The 13,575-nt window shown below is 33.4% G+C and overlaps 4 non-coding genes across 4 annotated transcripts; 1 reads left to right on the top strand and 3 right to left on the bottom strand.

The window, feature by feature from the left end:
* Window positions 1–425: 425 nt before the first annotated feature.
* On the bottom strand, window positions 426–497 carry TRNAQ-UUG (transfer RNA glutamine (anticodon UUG)). Its single transcript has one exon. It is a non-coding gene; the product is annotated as a tRNA-Gln (tRNA).
* A 4,958-nt stretch (window positions 498–5,455) lies between these two features.
* TRNAQ-UUG (transfer RNA glutamine (anticodon UUG)) lies at window positions 5,456–5,527 on the bottom strand. The gene has a single exon. It is a non-coding gene; the product is annotated as a tRNA-Gln (tRNA).
* A 4,062-nt stretch (window positions 5,528–9,589) lies between these two features.
* On the top strand, window positions 9,590–9,661 carry TRNAQ-CUG (transfer RNA glutamine (anticodon CUG)). Its single transcript has one exon. It is a non-coding gene; the product is annotated as a tRNA-Gln (tRNA).
* Window positions 9,662–10,486: 825 nt separating this feature from the next.
* Window positions 10,487–10,558, bottom strand: TRNAQ-UUG (transfer RNA glutamine (anticodon UUG)). The gene has a single exon. It is a non-coding gene; the product is annotated as a tRNA-Gln (tRNA).
* Between the last annotated feature and the right edge of the window lie 3,017 nt (window positions 10,559–13,575).

Genomic DNA, 13,575 nt, shown 5'->3' with positions numbered 1-13,575 from the left:
GGTTATGGATCTACTTTAGAAAAACAGAGTGTAAATATCTGTGTGTCTTAATTTCAAGATTGTTATTTAAAAGTTCATCTCTTCTGTCCCCAAAATACACAATTTGATTCCTCAAGTTTTCTTTTAATGAAGGCTTTCCAATTTAAAAAGTTCCTTGTTCCCCTTATCAATAACAGTACGATTTAAACAAGTAATATCTTGCATCAGCTTCTTGTGATGAGTTGAGAAAACAGAGTCAGCTCACAAAATATCTCATTATTTTGAGCCATTTTATTTCCATGTTTTCTAAAAGTTCTATCATTTGCTCACATCAAATAGACTTTAAAAATACAATCAATAAATTAATGTTTCACTCTACCCGTGTTAGATTTATGATATTTATGAATACACTTGACAGAAAAAGATTTGGTCATAAGTCACGAAAGTGGTCCCACCGAGATTTGAACTCGGATCCTTAGATTCAAAGTCCAAAGTGCTAACCATTACACCATGGAACCTCCCATGTGACAGGGGAGCAAATTGCTGCAGCAATGTGGACATTTCACATTTTTTATTTTCTACAGTCAAAGACAAACAGAATTACATAACTTTTCTATTCTGTTCAACTTTTGCCTATTGAACTATGTTAGGGAAGGATGTTGCACAAAGGACTCAAGTAACGCTATGACTCTGTTGAACAGTACTTTTTATGTGAGATAAGATTTTGCAATAAAAGATAAGATTCCCCCGTGAATGCAATCTCTTCTGCCAAAATGGAAAGCTCAACCTGGTACAGGTGGGTTGATGGTGTTATGCTTGTCAATCTGGACTCTGAAAACAGGGATCTAAGTACAAAGCTCAGTGGGACTTATCTAAACTTTACGATTTTTTTCCATTCAGTTCTTAGAAGTATTAATTGGAAAAACATCTCATTTACTTATAAACTTGTACGTATCAACTTATATGTATGTATCTCCCTATATATCGCTATATGTCTATGTATTTTTATCGGAAAATATAAATATATACATTATAAAAATATGTATAATTAATAGAGGTGAAAATAAAGAACAGTTGTTGCCTCTCCGCATTTGAAACATGAGCTTCTTCTCCTTCCTCTTCTATATGTCCTGAAATTGAGATAGTCACTTTTTAATCAATTTTGATCTAACAGCATAGTTGATTTGTACAAAGCATATCATACGATCTGTGAATAATTCTAAAAAAGAAAATTAGATCAGTACCTTTGAGGCCTCCAAGCAAAAGCTTATATTTCATGATTGCAGATCGACTGTTGAAAATCAGCATGAGAAATCTTTTATTTCACAATTTCCATACTAATATACAAAAAACATTTGTACTATCTGAATGATACCGTCATTGTGGTTCTCTAGGTTTGATTTAAGAACACATCTCTTTCAAAATGTGCTATATTCGCCTTATCAATAGTGTAGAAATCTTCAAAAAGGAATGCTGGGAATCAGCCCTCTGAAATGCATTTGAGAAAAACAGGATAGGATTTTGTAATGTCGCACTATTTTGTGTAGGAATCTGATGTAAAAGTATTATAAAGTTCGTATTTCTGTAACTTGTTCAAGCTGTTGGACATTTTGAAAGGAGTCAACATTTGTCTCGTTCAACCTACTGGTATTGGATTGGAACTATCAATAACAAAAGATGACAGAAATGTAAAAGGTTGAGATTAGTAAAATAGTACCTCAAAGAATTGGACTGGTACCTTTGCATGCAAAGTCCAAAGTGCCAACCGTTGCTCTTTGGAGCCACCCATGTGAGAGACAGCGAAATGGATGTAGTAGTTTGGAAATGTAGAATGTTTTAATATTCTTCAGTCAAATATGATCATTATTTTGTAAATTGCATGTCCTGATAAACGTTTGCACATTTAACACTGTTATGGAGAATGTAGCTGAAAAGAATCAAATCACATTGTAGCTCTTTACACTATGAGCATTCAACTGAGTTATCTTTTCATCAATGTAAGAAAAGCCCCTGCACTGATGCGCTCTCTTTTGTCTCAATGGAAAAATCCTTCATGCATGGCAGGGTTCCATGGTGTAATGGTTAGCACTCTGGACTCTGAATCCAGTGATCCGAGGTCAAATCTCGGTGGGACCTGCTTGAATTATGAGATTTAATATTTCACTAATTTCTTAGAATTTGGACTTGGAAAAACATAACGTCAAAGTTTTATACTGAAACTTATCAACGTATAAGTATGTATCTATGTACAGATGGCTATATCCATCTAGATAGCGATAATACAATATAAAGAAATGAATTATTCATAAACATAAGTACTGAAGCTGAAAACTAAAAACTGTTCTTTCCCATCCACAATTTATGCAAGAGGTTCTTTTCCTTTCTCATCTTTATGATCAGTAATAAGATAGTTAATTTTGCTGATTTCTTATCTGACAACATTCTTAACTTACACAGTGCATTTAATTGTGAATTTCTTTGAAAGAGGAATTCAGATTAATACATTTGACATGTCTTTCGAAAGATTCTACTTTGTGGTTATGGATCTACTTTAGAAAAACAGAGTGTAAATATCTGTGTGTCTTAATTTCAAGATTGTTATTTAAAAGTTCATCTCTTCTGTCCCCAAAATACACAATTTGATTCCTCAAGTTTTCTTTTAATGAAGGCTTTCCAATTTAAAAAGTTCCTTGTTCCCCTTATCAATAACAGTACGATTTAAACAAGTAATATCTTGCATCAGCTTCTTGTGATGAGTTGAGAAAACAGAGTCAGCTCACAAAATGTCTCATTATTTTGAGCCATTTTATTTCCATGTTTTCTAAAAGTTCTATCATTTGCTCACATCAAATAGACTTTAAAAATACAATCAATAAATTAATGTTTCACTCTACCCGTGTTAGATTTATGATATTTATGAATACACTTGACAGAAAAAGATTTGGTCATAAGTCACGAAAGTGGTCCCACCGAGATTTGAACTCCGATCCTTGGATTCAAAGTCCAAAGTGCTAACCATTACACCATGGAACCTCCCATGTGACAGGGGAGCAAATTGCTGCAGCAATGTGGACATTTCACATTTTTTATTTTCTACAGTCAAAGACAAACAGAATTACATAACTTTTCTATTCTGTTCAACTTTTGCCTATTGAACTATGTTAGGGAAGGATGTTGCACAAAGGACTCAAGTAACGCTATGACTCTGTTGAACAGTACTTTTTATGTGAGATAAGATTTTGCAATAAAAGATAAGATTCCCCCGTGAATGCAATCTCTTCTGCCAAAATGGAAAGCTCAACCTGGTACAGGTGGGTTGATGGTGTTATGCTTGTCAATCTGGACTCTGAAAACAGGGATCTAAGTACAAAGCTCAGTGGGACTTATCTAAACTTTACGATTTTTTTCCATTCAGTTCTTAGAAGTATTAATTGGAAAAACATCTCATTTACTTATAAACTTGTACGTATCAACTTATATGTATGTATCTCCCTATATATCGCTATATGTCTATGTATTTTTATCGGAAAATATAAATATATACATTATAAAAATATGTATAATTAATAGAGGTGAAAATAAAGAACAGTTGTTGCCTCTCCGCATTTGAAACATGAGCTTCTTCTCCTTCCTCTTCTATATGTCCTGAAATTGAGATAGTCACTTTTTAATCAATTTTGATCTAACAGCATAGTTGATTTGTACAAAGCATATCATACGATCTGTGAATAATTCTAAAAAAGAAAATTAGATCAGTACCTTTGAGGCCTCCAAGCAAAAGCTTATATTTCATGATTGCAGATCGACTGTTGAAAATCAGCATGAGAAATGTTTTATTTCACAATTTCCATACTAATATACAAAAAACATTTGTACTATCTGAATGATACCGTCATTGTGGTTCTCTAGGTTTGATTTAAGAACACATCTCTTTCAAAATGTGCTATATTCGCCTTATCAATAGTGTAGAAATCTTCAAAAAGGAATGCTGGGAATCAGCCCTCTGAAATGCATTTGAGAAAAACAGGATAGGATTTTGTAATGTCGCACTATTTTGTGTAGGAATCTGATGTAAAAGTATTATAAAGTTCGTATTTCTGTAACTTGTTCAAGCTGTTGGACATTTTGAAAGGAGTCAACATTTGTCTCGTTCAACCTACTGGTATTGGATTGGAACTATCAATAACAAAAGATGACAGAAATGTAAAAGGTTGAGATTAGTAAAATAGTACCTCAAAGAATTGGACTGGTACCTTTGCATGCAAAGTCCAAAGTGCCAACCGTTGCTCTTTGGAGCCACCCATGTGAGAGACAGCGAAATGGATGTAGTAGTTTGGAAATGTAGAATGTTTTAATATTCTTCAGTCAAATATGATCATTATTTTGTAAATTGCATGTCCTGATAAACGTTTGCACATTTAACACTGTTATGGAGAATGTAGCTGAAAAGAATCAAATCACATTGTAGCTCTTTACACTATGAGCATTCAACTGAGTTATCTTTTCATCAATGTAAGAAAAGCCCCTGCACTGATGCGCTCTCTTTTGTCTCAATGGAAAAATCCTTCATGCATGGCAGGGTTCCATGGTGTAATGGTTAGCACTCTGGACTCTGAATCCAGTGATCCGAGGTCAAATCTCGGTGGGACCTGCTTGAATTATGAGATTTAATATTTCACTAATTTCTTAGAATTTGGACTTGGAAAAACATAACGTCAAAGTTTTATACTGAAACTTATCAACGTATAAGTATGTATCTATGTACAGATGGCTATATCCATCTAGATAGCGATAATACAATATAAAGAAATGAATTATTCATAAACATAAGTACTGAAGCTGAAAACTAAAAACTGTTCTTTCCCATCCACAATTTATGCAAGAGGTTCTTTTCCTTTCTCATCTTTATGATCAGTAATAAGATAGTTAATTTTGCTGATTTCTTATCTGACAACATTCTTAACTTACACAGTGCATTTAATTGTGAATTTCTTTGAAAGAGGAATTCAGATTAATACATTTGACATGTCTTTCGAAAGATTCTACTTTGTGGTTATGGATCTACTTTAGAAAAACAGAGTGTAAATATCTGTGTGTCTTAATTTCAAGATTGTTATTTAAAAGTTCATCTCTTCTGTCCCCAAAATACACAATTTGATTCCTCAAGTTTTCTTTTAATGAAGGCTTTCCAATTTAAAAAGTTCCTTGTTCCCCTTATCAATAACAGTACGATTTAAACAAGTAATATCTTGCATCAGCTTCTTGTGATGAGTTGAGAAAACAGAGTCAGCTCACAAAATATCTCATTATTTTGAGCCATTTTATTTCCATGTTTTCTAAAAGTTCTATCATTTGCTCACATCAAATAGACTTTAAAAATACAATCAATAAATTAATGTTTCACTCTACCCGTGTTAGATTTATGATATTTATGAATACACTTGACAGAAAAAGATTTGGTCATAAGTCACGAAAGTGGTCCCACCGAGATTTGAACTCGGATCCTTAGATTCAAAGTCCAAAGTGCTAACCATTACACCATGGAACCTCCCATGTGACAGGGGAGCAAATTGCTGCAGCAATGTGGACATTTCACATTTTTTATTTTCTACAGTCAAAGACAAACAGAATTACATAACTTTTCTATTCTGTTCAACTTTTGCCTATTGAACTATGTTAGGGAAGGATGTTGCACAAAGGACTCAAGTAACGCTATGACTCTGTTGAACAGTACTTTTTATGTGAGATAAGATTTTGCAATAAAAGATAAGATTCCCCCGTGAATGCAATCTCTTCTGCCAAAATGGAAAGCTCAACCTGGTACAGGTGGGTTGATGGTGTTATGCTTGTCAATCTGGACTCTGAAAACAGGGATCTAAGTACAAAGCTCAGTGGGACTTATCTAAACTTTACGATTTTTTTCCATTCAGTTCTTAGAAGTATTAATTGGAAAAACATCTCATTTACTTATAAACTTGTACGTATCAACTTATATGTATGTATCTCCCTATATATCGCTATATGTCTATGTATTTTTATCGGAAAATATAAATATATACATTATAAAAATATGTATAATTAATAGAGGTGAAAATAAAGAACAGTTGTTGCCTCTCCGCATTTGAAACATGAGCTTCTTCTCCTTCCTCTTCTATATGTCCTGAAATTGAGATAGTCACTTTTTAATCAATTTTGATCTAACAGCATAGTTGATTTGTACAAAGCATATCATACGATCTGTGAATAATTCTAAAAAAGAAAATTAGATCAGTACCTTTGAGGCCTCCAAGCAAAAGCTTATATTTCATGATTGCAGATCGACTGTTGAAAATCAGCATGAGAAATGTTTTATTTCACAATTTCCATACTAATATACAAAAAACATTTGTACTATCTGAATGATACCGTCATTGTGGTTCTCTAGGTTTGATTTAAGAACACATCTCTTTCAAAATGTGCTATATTCGCCTTATCAATAGTGTAGAAATCTTCAAAAAGGAATGCTGGGAATCAGCCCTCTGAAATGCATTTGAGAAAAACAGGATAGGATTTTGTAATGTCGCACTATTTTGTGTAGGAATCTGATGTAAAAGTATTATAAAGTTCGTATTTCTGTAACTTGTTCAAGCTGTTGGACATTTTGAAAGGAGTCAACATTTGTCTCGTTCAACCTACTGGTATTGGATTGGAACTATCAATAACAAAAGATGACAGAAATGTAAAAGGTTGAGATTAGTAAAATAGTACCTCAAAGAATTGGACTGGTACCTTTGCATGCAAAGTCCAAAGTGCCAACCGTTGCTCTTTGGAGCCACCCATGTGAGAGACAGCGAAATGGATGTAGTAGTTTGGAAATGTAGAATGTTTTAATATTCTTCAGTCAAATATGATCATTATTTTGTAAATTGCATGTCCTGATAAACGTTTGCACATTTAACACTGTTATGGAGAATGTAGCTGAAAAGAATCAAATCACATTGTAGCTCTTTACACTATGAGCATTCAACTGAGTTATCTTTTCATCAATGTAAGAAAAGCCCCTGCACTGATGCGCTCTCTTTTGTCTCAATGGAAAAATCCTTCATGCATGGCAGGGTTCCATGGTGTAATGGTTAGCACTCTGGACTCTGAATCCAGTGATCCGAGGTCAAATCTCGGTGGGACCTGCTTGAATTATGAGATTTAATATTTCACTAATTTCTTAGAATTTGGACTTGGAAAAACATAACGTCAAAGTTTTATACTGAAACTTATCAACGTATAAGTATGTATCTATGTACAGATGGCTATATCCATCTAGATAGCGATAATACAATATAAAGAAATGAATTATTCATAAACATAAGTACTGAAGCTGAAAACTAAAAACTGTTCTTTCCCATCCACAATTTATGCAAGAGGTTCTTTTCCTTTCTCATCTTTATGATCAGTAATAAGATAGTTAATTTTGCTGATTTCTTATCTGACAACATTCTTAACTTACACAGTGCATTTAATTGTGAATTTCTTTGAAAGAGGAATTCAGATTAATACATTTGACATGTCTTTCGAAAGATTCTACTTTGTGGTTATGGATCTACTTTAGAAAAACAGAGTGTAAATATCTGTGTGTCTTAATTTCAAGATTGTTATTTAAAAGTTCATCTCTTCTGTCCCCAAAATACACAATTTGATTCCTCAAGTTTTCTTTTAATGAAGGCTTTCCAATTTAAAAAGTTCCTTGTTCCCCTTATCAATAACAGTACGATTTAAACAAGTAATATCTTGCATCAGCTTCTTGTGATGAGTTGAGAAAACAGAGTCAGCTCACAAAATGTCTCATTATTTTGAGCCATTTTATTTCCATGTTTTCTAAAAGTTCTATCATTTGCTCACATCAAATAGACTTTAAAAATACAATCAATAAATTAATGTTTCACTCTACCTGTGTTAGATTTATGATATTTATGAATACACTTGACAGAAAAAGATTTGGTCATAAGTCACGAAAGTGGTCCCACCGAGATTTGAACTCCGATCCTTGGATTCAAAGTCCAAAGTGCTAACCATTACACCATGGAACCTCCCATGTGACAGGGGAGCAAATTGCTGCAGCAATGTGGACATTTCACATTTTTTATTTTCTACAGTCAAAGACAAACAGAATTACATAACTTTTCTATTCTGTTCAACTTTTGCCTATTGAACTATGTTAGGGAAGGATGTTGCACAAAGGACTCAAGTAACGCTATGACTCTGTTGAACAGTACTTTTTATGTGAGATAAGATTTTGCAATAAAAGATAAGATTCCCCCGTGAATGCAATCTCTTCTGCCAAAATGGAAAGCTCAACCTGGTACAGGTGGGTTGATGGTGTTATGCTTGTCAATCTGGACTCTGAAAACAGGGATCTAAGTACAAAGCTCAGTGGGACTTATCTAAACTTTACGATTTTTTTCCATTCAGTTCTTAGAAGTATTAATTGGAAAAACATCTCATTTACTTATAAACTTGTACGTATCAACTTATATGTATGTATCTCCCTATATATCGCTATATGTCTATGTATTTTTATCGGAAAATATAAATATATACATTATAAAAATATGTATAATTAATAGAGGTGAAAATAAAGAACAGTTGTTGCCTCTCCGCATTTGAAACATGAGCTTCTTCTCCTTCCTCTTCTATATGTCCTGAAATTGAGATAGTCACTTTTTAATCAATTTTGATCTAACAGCATAGTTGATTTGTACAAAGCATATCATACGATCTGTGAATAATTCTAAAAAAAGAAAATTAGATCAGTACCTTTGAGGCCTCCAAGCAAAAGCTTATATTTCATGATTGCAGATCGACTGTTGAAAATCAGCATGAGAAATGTTTTATTTCACAATTTCCATACTAATATACAAAAAACATTTGTACTATCTGAATGATACCGTCATTGTGGTTCTCTAGGTTTGATTTAAGAACACATCTCTTTCAAAATGTGCTATATTCGCCTTATCAATAGTGTAGAAATCTTCAAAAAGGAATGCTGGGAATCAGCCCTCTGAAATGCATTTGAGAAAAACAGGATAGGATTTTGTAATGTCGCACTATTTTGTGTAGGAATCTGATGTAAAAGTATTATAAAGTTCGTATTTCTGTAACTTGTTCAAGCTGTTGGACATTTTGAAAGGAGTCAACATTTGTCTCGTTCAACCTACTGGTATTGGATTGGAGCTATCAATAACAAAAGATGACAGAAATGTAAAAGGTTGAGATTAGTAAAATAGTACCTCAAAGAATTGGACTGGTACCTTTGCATGCAAAGTCCAAAGTGCCAACCGTTGCTCTTTGGAGCCACCCATGTGAGAGACAGAGAAATGGATGTAGTAGTTTGGAAATGTAGAATGTTTTAATATTCTTCAGTCAAATATGATCATTATTTTGTAAATTGCATGTCCTGATAAACGTTTGCACATTTAACACTGTTATGGAGAATGTAGCTGAAAAGAATCAAATCACATTGTAGCTCTTTACACTATGAGCATTCAACTGAGTTATCTTTTCATCAATGTAAGAAAAGCCCCTGCACTGATGCGCTCTCTTTTGTCTCAATGGAAAAATCCCTCATGTATGGCAGGGTTCCATGGTGTAATGGTTAGCACTCTGGACTCTGAATCCAGCGATCCGAGTTCAAATCTCGGTGGGACCAGCTTGAATTATGAGATTTAATATTTCACTAATTTCTTAGAATTTGGACTTGGAAAAACATAACGTCAAAGTTTTATACTGAAACTTATCAACGTATAAGTATGTATCTATGTACAGATGGCTATATCCATCTAGATAGCGATAATACAATATAAAGAAATGAAAAATTCATAAACATAAGTACTGAAGCTGAAAACTAAAAACTGTTCTTTCCCATCCACAATTTAAGCAAGAGGTTCTTTTCCTTTCTCATCTTTATGATCAGTAATAAGATAGTTAATTTTGCTGATTTCTTATCTGACAACATTCTTAACTTACACAGTGCATTTAATTGTGAATTTCTTTGAAAGAGGAATTCAGATTAATACATTTGACATGTCTTTCGAAAGATTCTACTTTGTGGTTATGGATCTACTTTAGAAAAACAGAGTGTAAATATCTGTGTGTCTTAATTTCAAGATTGTTATTTAAAAGTTCATCTCTTCTGTCCCCAAAATACACAATTTGATTCCTCAAGTTTTCTTTTAATGAAGGCTTTCCAATTTAAAAAGTTCCTTGTTCCCCTTATCAATAACAGTACGATTTAAACAAGTAATATCTTGCATCAGCTTCTTGTGATGAGTTGAGAAAACAGAGTCAGCTCACAAAATATCTCATTATTTTGAGCCATTTTATTTCCATGTTTTCTAAAAGTTCTATCATTTGCTCACATCAAATAGACTTTAAAAATACAATCAATAAATTAATGTTTCACTCTACCCGTGTTAGATTTATGATATTTATGAATACACTTGACAGAAAAAGATTTGGTCATAAGTCACGAAAGTGGTCCCACCGAGATTTGAACTCGGATCCTTAGATTCAAAGTCCAAAGTGCTAACCATTACACCATGGAACCTCCCATGTGACAGGGGAGCAAATTGCTGCAGCAATGTGGACATTTCACATTTTTTATTTTCTACAGTCAAAGACAAACAGAATTACATAACTTTTCTATTCTGTTCAACTTTTGCCTATTGAACTATGTTAGGGAAGGATGTTGCACAAAGGACTCAAGTAACGCTATGACTCTGTTGAACAGTACTTTTTATGTGAGATAAGATTTTGCAATAAAAGATAAGATTCCCCCGTGAATGCAATCTCTTCTGCCAAAATGGAAAGCTCAACCTGGTACAGGTGGGTTGATGGTGTTATGCTTGTCAATCTGGACTCTGAAAACAGGGATCTAAGTACAAAGCTCAGTGGGACTTATCTAAACTTTACGATTTTTTTCCATTCAGTTCTTAGAAGTATTAATTGGAAAAACATCTCATTTACTTATAAACTTGTACGTATCAACTTATATGTATGTATCTCCCTATATATCGCTATATGTCTATGTATTTTTATCGGAAAATATAAATATATACATTATAAAAATATGTATAATTAATAGAGGTGAAAATAAAGAACAGTTGTTGCCTCTCCGCATTTGAAACATGAGCTTCTTCTCCTTCCTCTTCTATATGTCCTGAAATTGAGATAGTCACTTTTTAATCAATTTTGATCTAACAGCATAGTTGATTTGTACAAAGCATATCATACGATCTGTGAATAATTCTAAAAAAGAAAATTAGATCAGTACCTTTGAGGCCTCCAAGCAAAAGCTTATATTTCATGATTGCAGATCGACTGTTGAAAATCAGCATGAGAAATCTTTTATTTCACAATTTCCATACTAATATACAAAAAACATTTGTACTATCTGAATGATACCGTCATTGTGGTTCTCTAGGTTTGATTTAAGAACACATCTCTTTCAAAATGTGCTATATTCGCCTTATCAATAGTGTAGAAATCTTCAAAAAGGAATGCTGGGAATCAGCCCTCTGAAATGCATTTGAGAAAAACAGGATAGGATTTTGTAATGTCGCACTATTTTGTGTAGGAATCTGATGTAAAAGTATTATAAAGTTCGTATTTCTGTAACTTGTTCAAGCTGTTGGACATTTTGAAAGGAGTCAACATTTGTCTCGTTCAACCTACTGGTATTGGATTGGAACTATCAATAACAAAAGATGACAGAAATGTAAAAGGTTGAGATTAGTAAAATAGTACCTCAAAGAATTGGACTGGTACCTTTGCATGCAAAGTCCAAAGTGCCAACCGTTGCTCTTTGGAGCCACCCATGTGAGAGACAGCGAAATGGATGTAGTAGTTTGGAAATGTAGAATGTTTTAATATTCTTCAGTCAAATATGATCATTATTTTGTAAATTGCATGTCCTGATAAACGTTTGCACATTTAACACTGTTATGGAGAATGTAGCTGAAAAGAATCAAATCACATTGTAGCTCTTTACACTATGAGCATTCAACTGAGTTATCTTTTCATCAATGTAAGAAAAGCCCCTGCACTGATGCGCTCTCTTTTGTCTCAATGGAAAAATCCTTCATGCATGGCAGGGTTCCATGGTGTAATGGTTAGCACTCTGGACTCTGAATCCAGTGATCCGAGGTCAAATCTCGGTGGGACCTGCTTGAATTATGAGATTTAATATTTCACTAATTTCTTAGAATTTGGACTTGGAAAAACATAACGTCAAAGTTTTATACTGAAACTTATCAACGTATAAGTATGTATCTATGTACAGATGGCTATATCCATCTAGATAGCGATAATACAATATAAAGAAATGAATTATTCATAAACATAAGTACTGAAGCTGAAAACTAAAAACTGTTCTTTCCCATCCACAATTTATGCAAGAGGTTCTTTTCCTTTCTCATCTTTATGATCAGTAATAAGATAGTTAATTTTGCTGATTTCTTATCTGACAACATTCTTAACTTACACAGTGCATTTAATTGTGAATTTCTTTGAAAGAGGAATTCAGATTAATACATTTGACATGTCTTTCGAAAGATTCTACTTTGTGGGTATGGATCTACTTTAGAAAAACAGAGTGTAAATATCTGTGTGTCTTAATTTCAAGATTGTTATTTAAAAGTTCATCTCTTCTGTCCCCAAAATACACAATTTGATTCCTCAAGTTTTCTTTTAATGAAGGCTTTCCAATTTAAAAAGTTCCTTGTTCCCCTTATCAATAACAGTACGATTTAAACAAGTAATATCTTGCATCAGCTTCTTGTGATGAGTTGAGAAAACAGAGTCAGCTCACAAAATGTCTCATTATTTTGAGCCATTTTATTTCCATGTTTTCTAAAAGTTCTATCATTTGCTCACATCAAATAGACTTTAAAAATACAATCAATAAATTAATGTTTCACTCTACCCGTGTTAGATTTATGATATTTATGAATACACTTGACAGAAAAAGATTTGGTCATAAGTCACGAAAGTGGTCCCACCGAGATTTGAACTCCGATCCTTGGATTCAAAGTCCAAAGTGCTAACCATTACACCATGGAACCGCCCATGTGACAGGGGAGCAAATTGCTGCAGCAATGTGGACATTTCACATTTTTTATTTTCTACAGTCAAAGACAAACAGAATTACATAACTTTTCTATTCTGTTCAACTTTTGCCTATTGAACTATGTTAGGGAAGGATGTTGCACAAAGGACTCAAGTAACGCTATGACTCTGTTGAACAGTACTTTTTATGTGAGATAAGATTTTGCAATAAAAGATAAGATTCCCCCGTGAATGCAATCTCTTCTGCCAAAATGGAAAGCTCAACCTGGTACAGGTGGGTTGATGGTGTTATGCTTGTCAATCTGGACTCTGAAAACAGGGATCTAAGTACAAAGCTCAGTGGGACTTATCTAAACTTTACGATTTTTTTCCATTCAGTTCTTAGAAGTATTAATTGGAAAAACATCTCATTTACTTATAAACTTGTACGTATCAACTTATATGTATGTATCTCCCTATATATCGCTATATGTCTATGTATTTTTATCGGAAAATATA

The sequence above is a fragment of the Lissotriton vulgaris genome, chromosome 4_1 (genome assembly GCF_964263255.1).
Source record: "Lissotriton vulgaris chromosome 4_1, aLisVul1.2, whole genome shotgun sequence".
In the NCBI taxonomy this organism is placed as follows: Eukaryota; Metazoa; Chordata; class Amphibia; order Caudata; family Salamandridae; genus Lissotriton; species Lissotriton vulgaris.
This window is presented reverse-complemented; position numbering and strand designations above follow the sequence as displayed.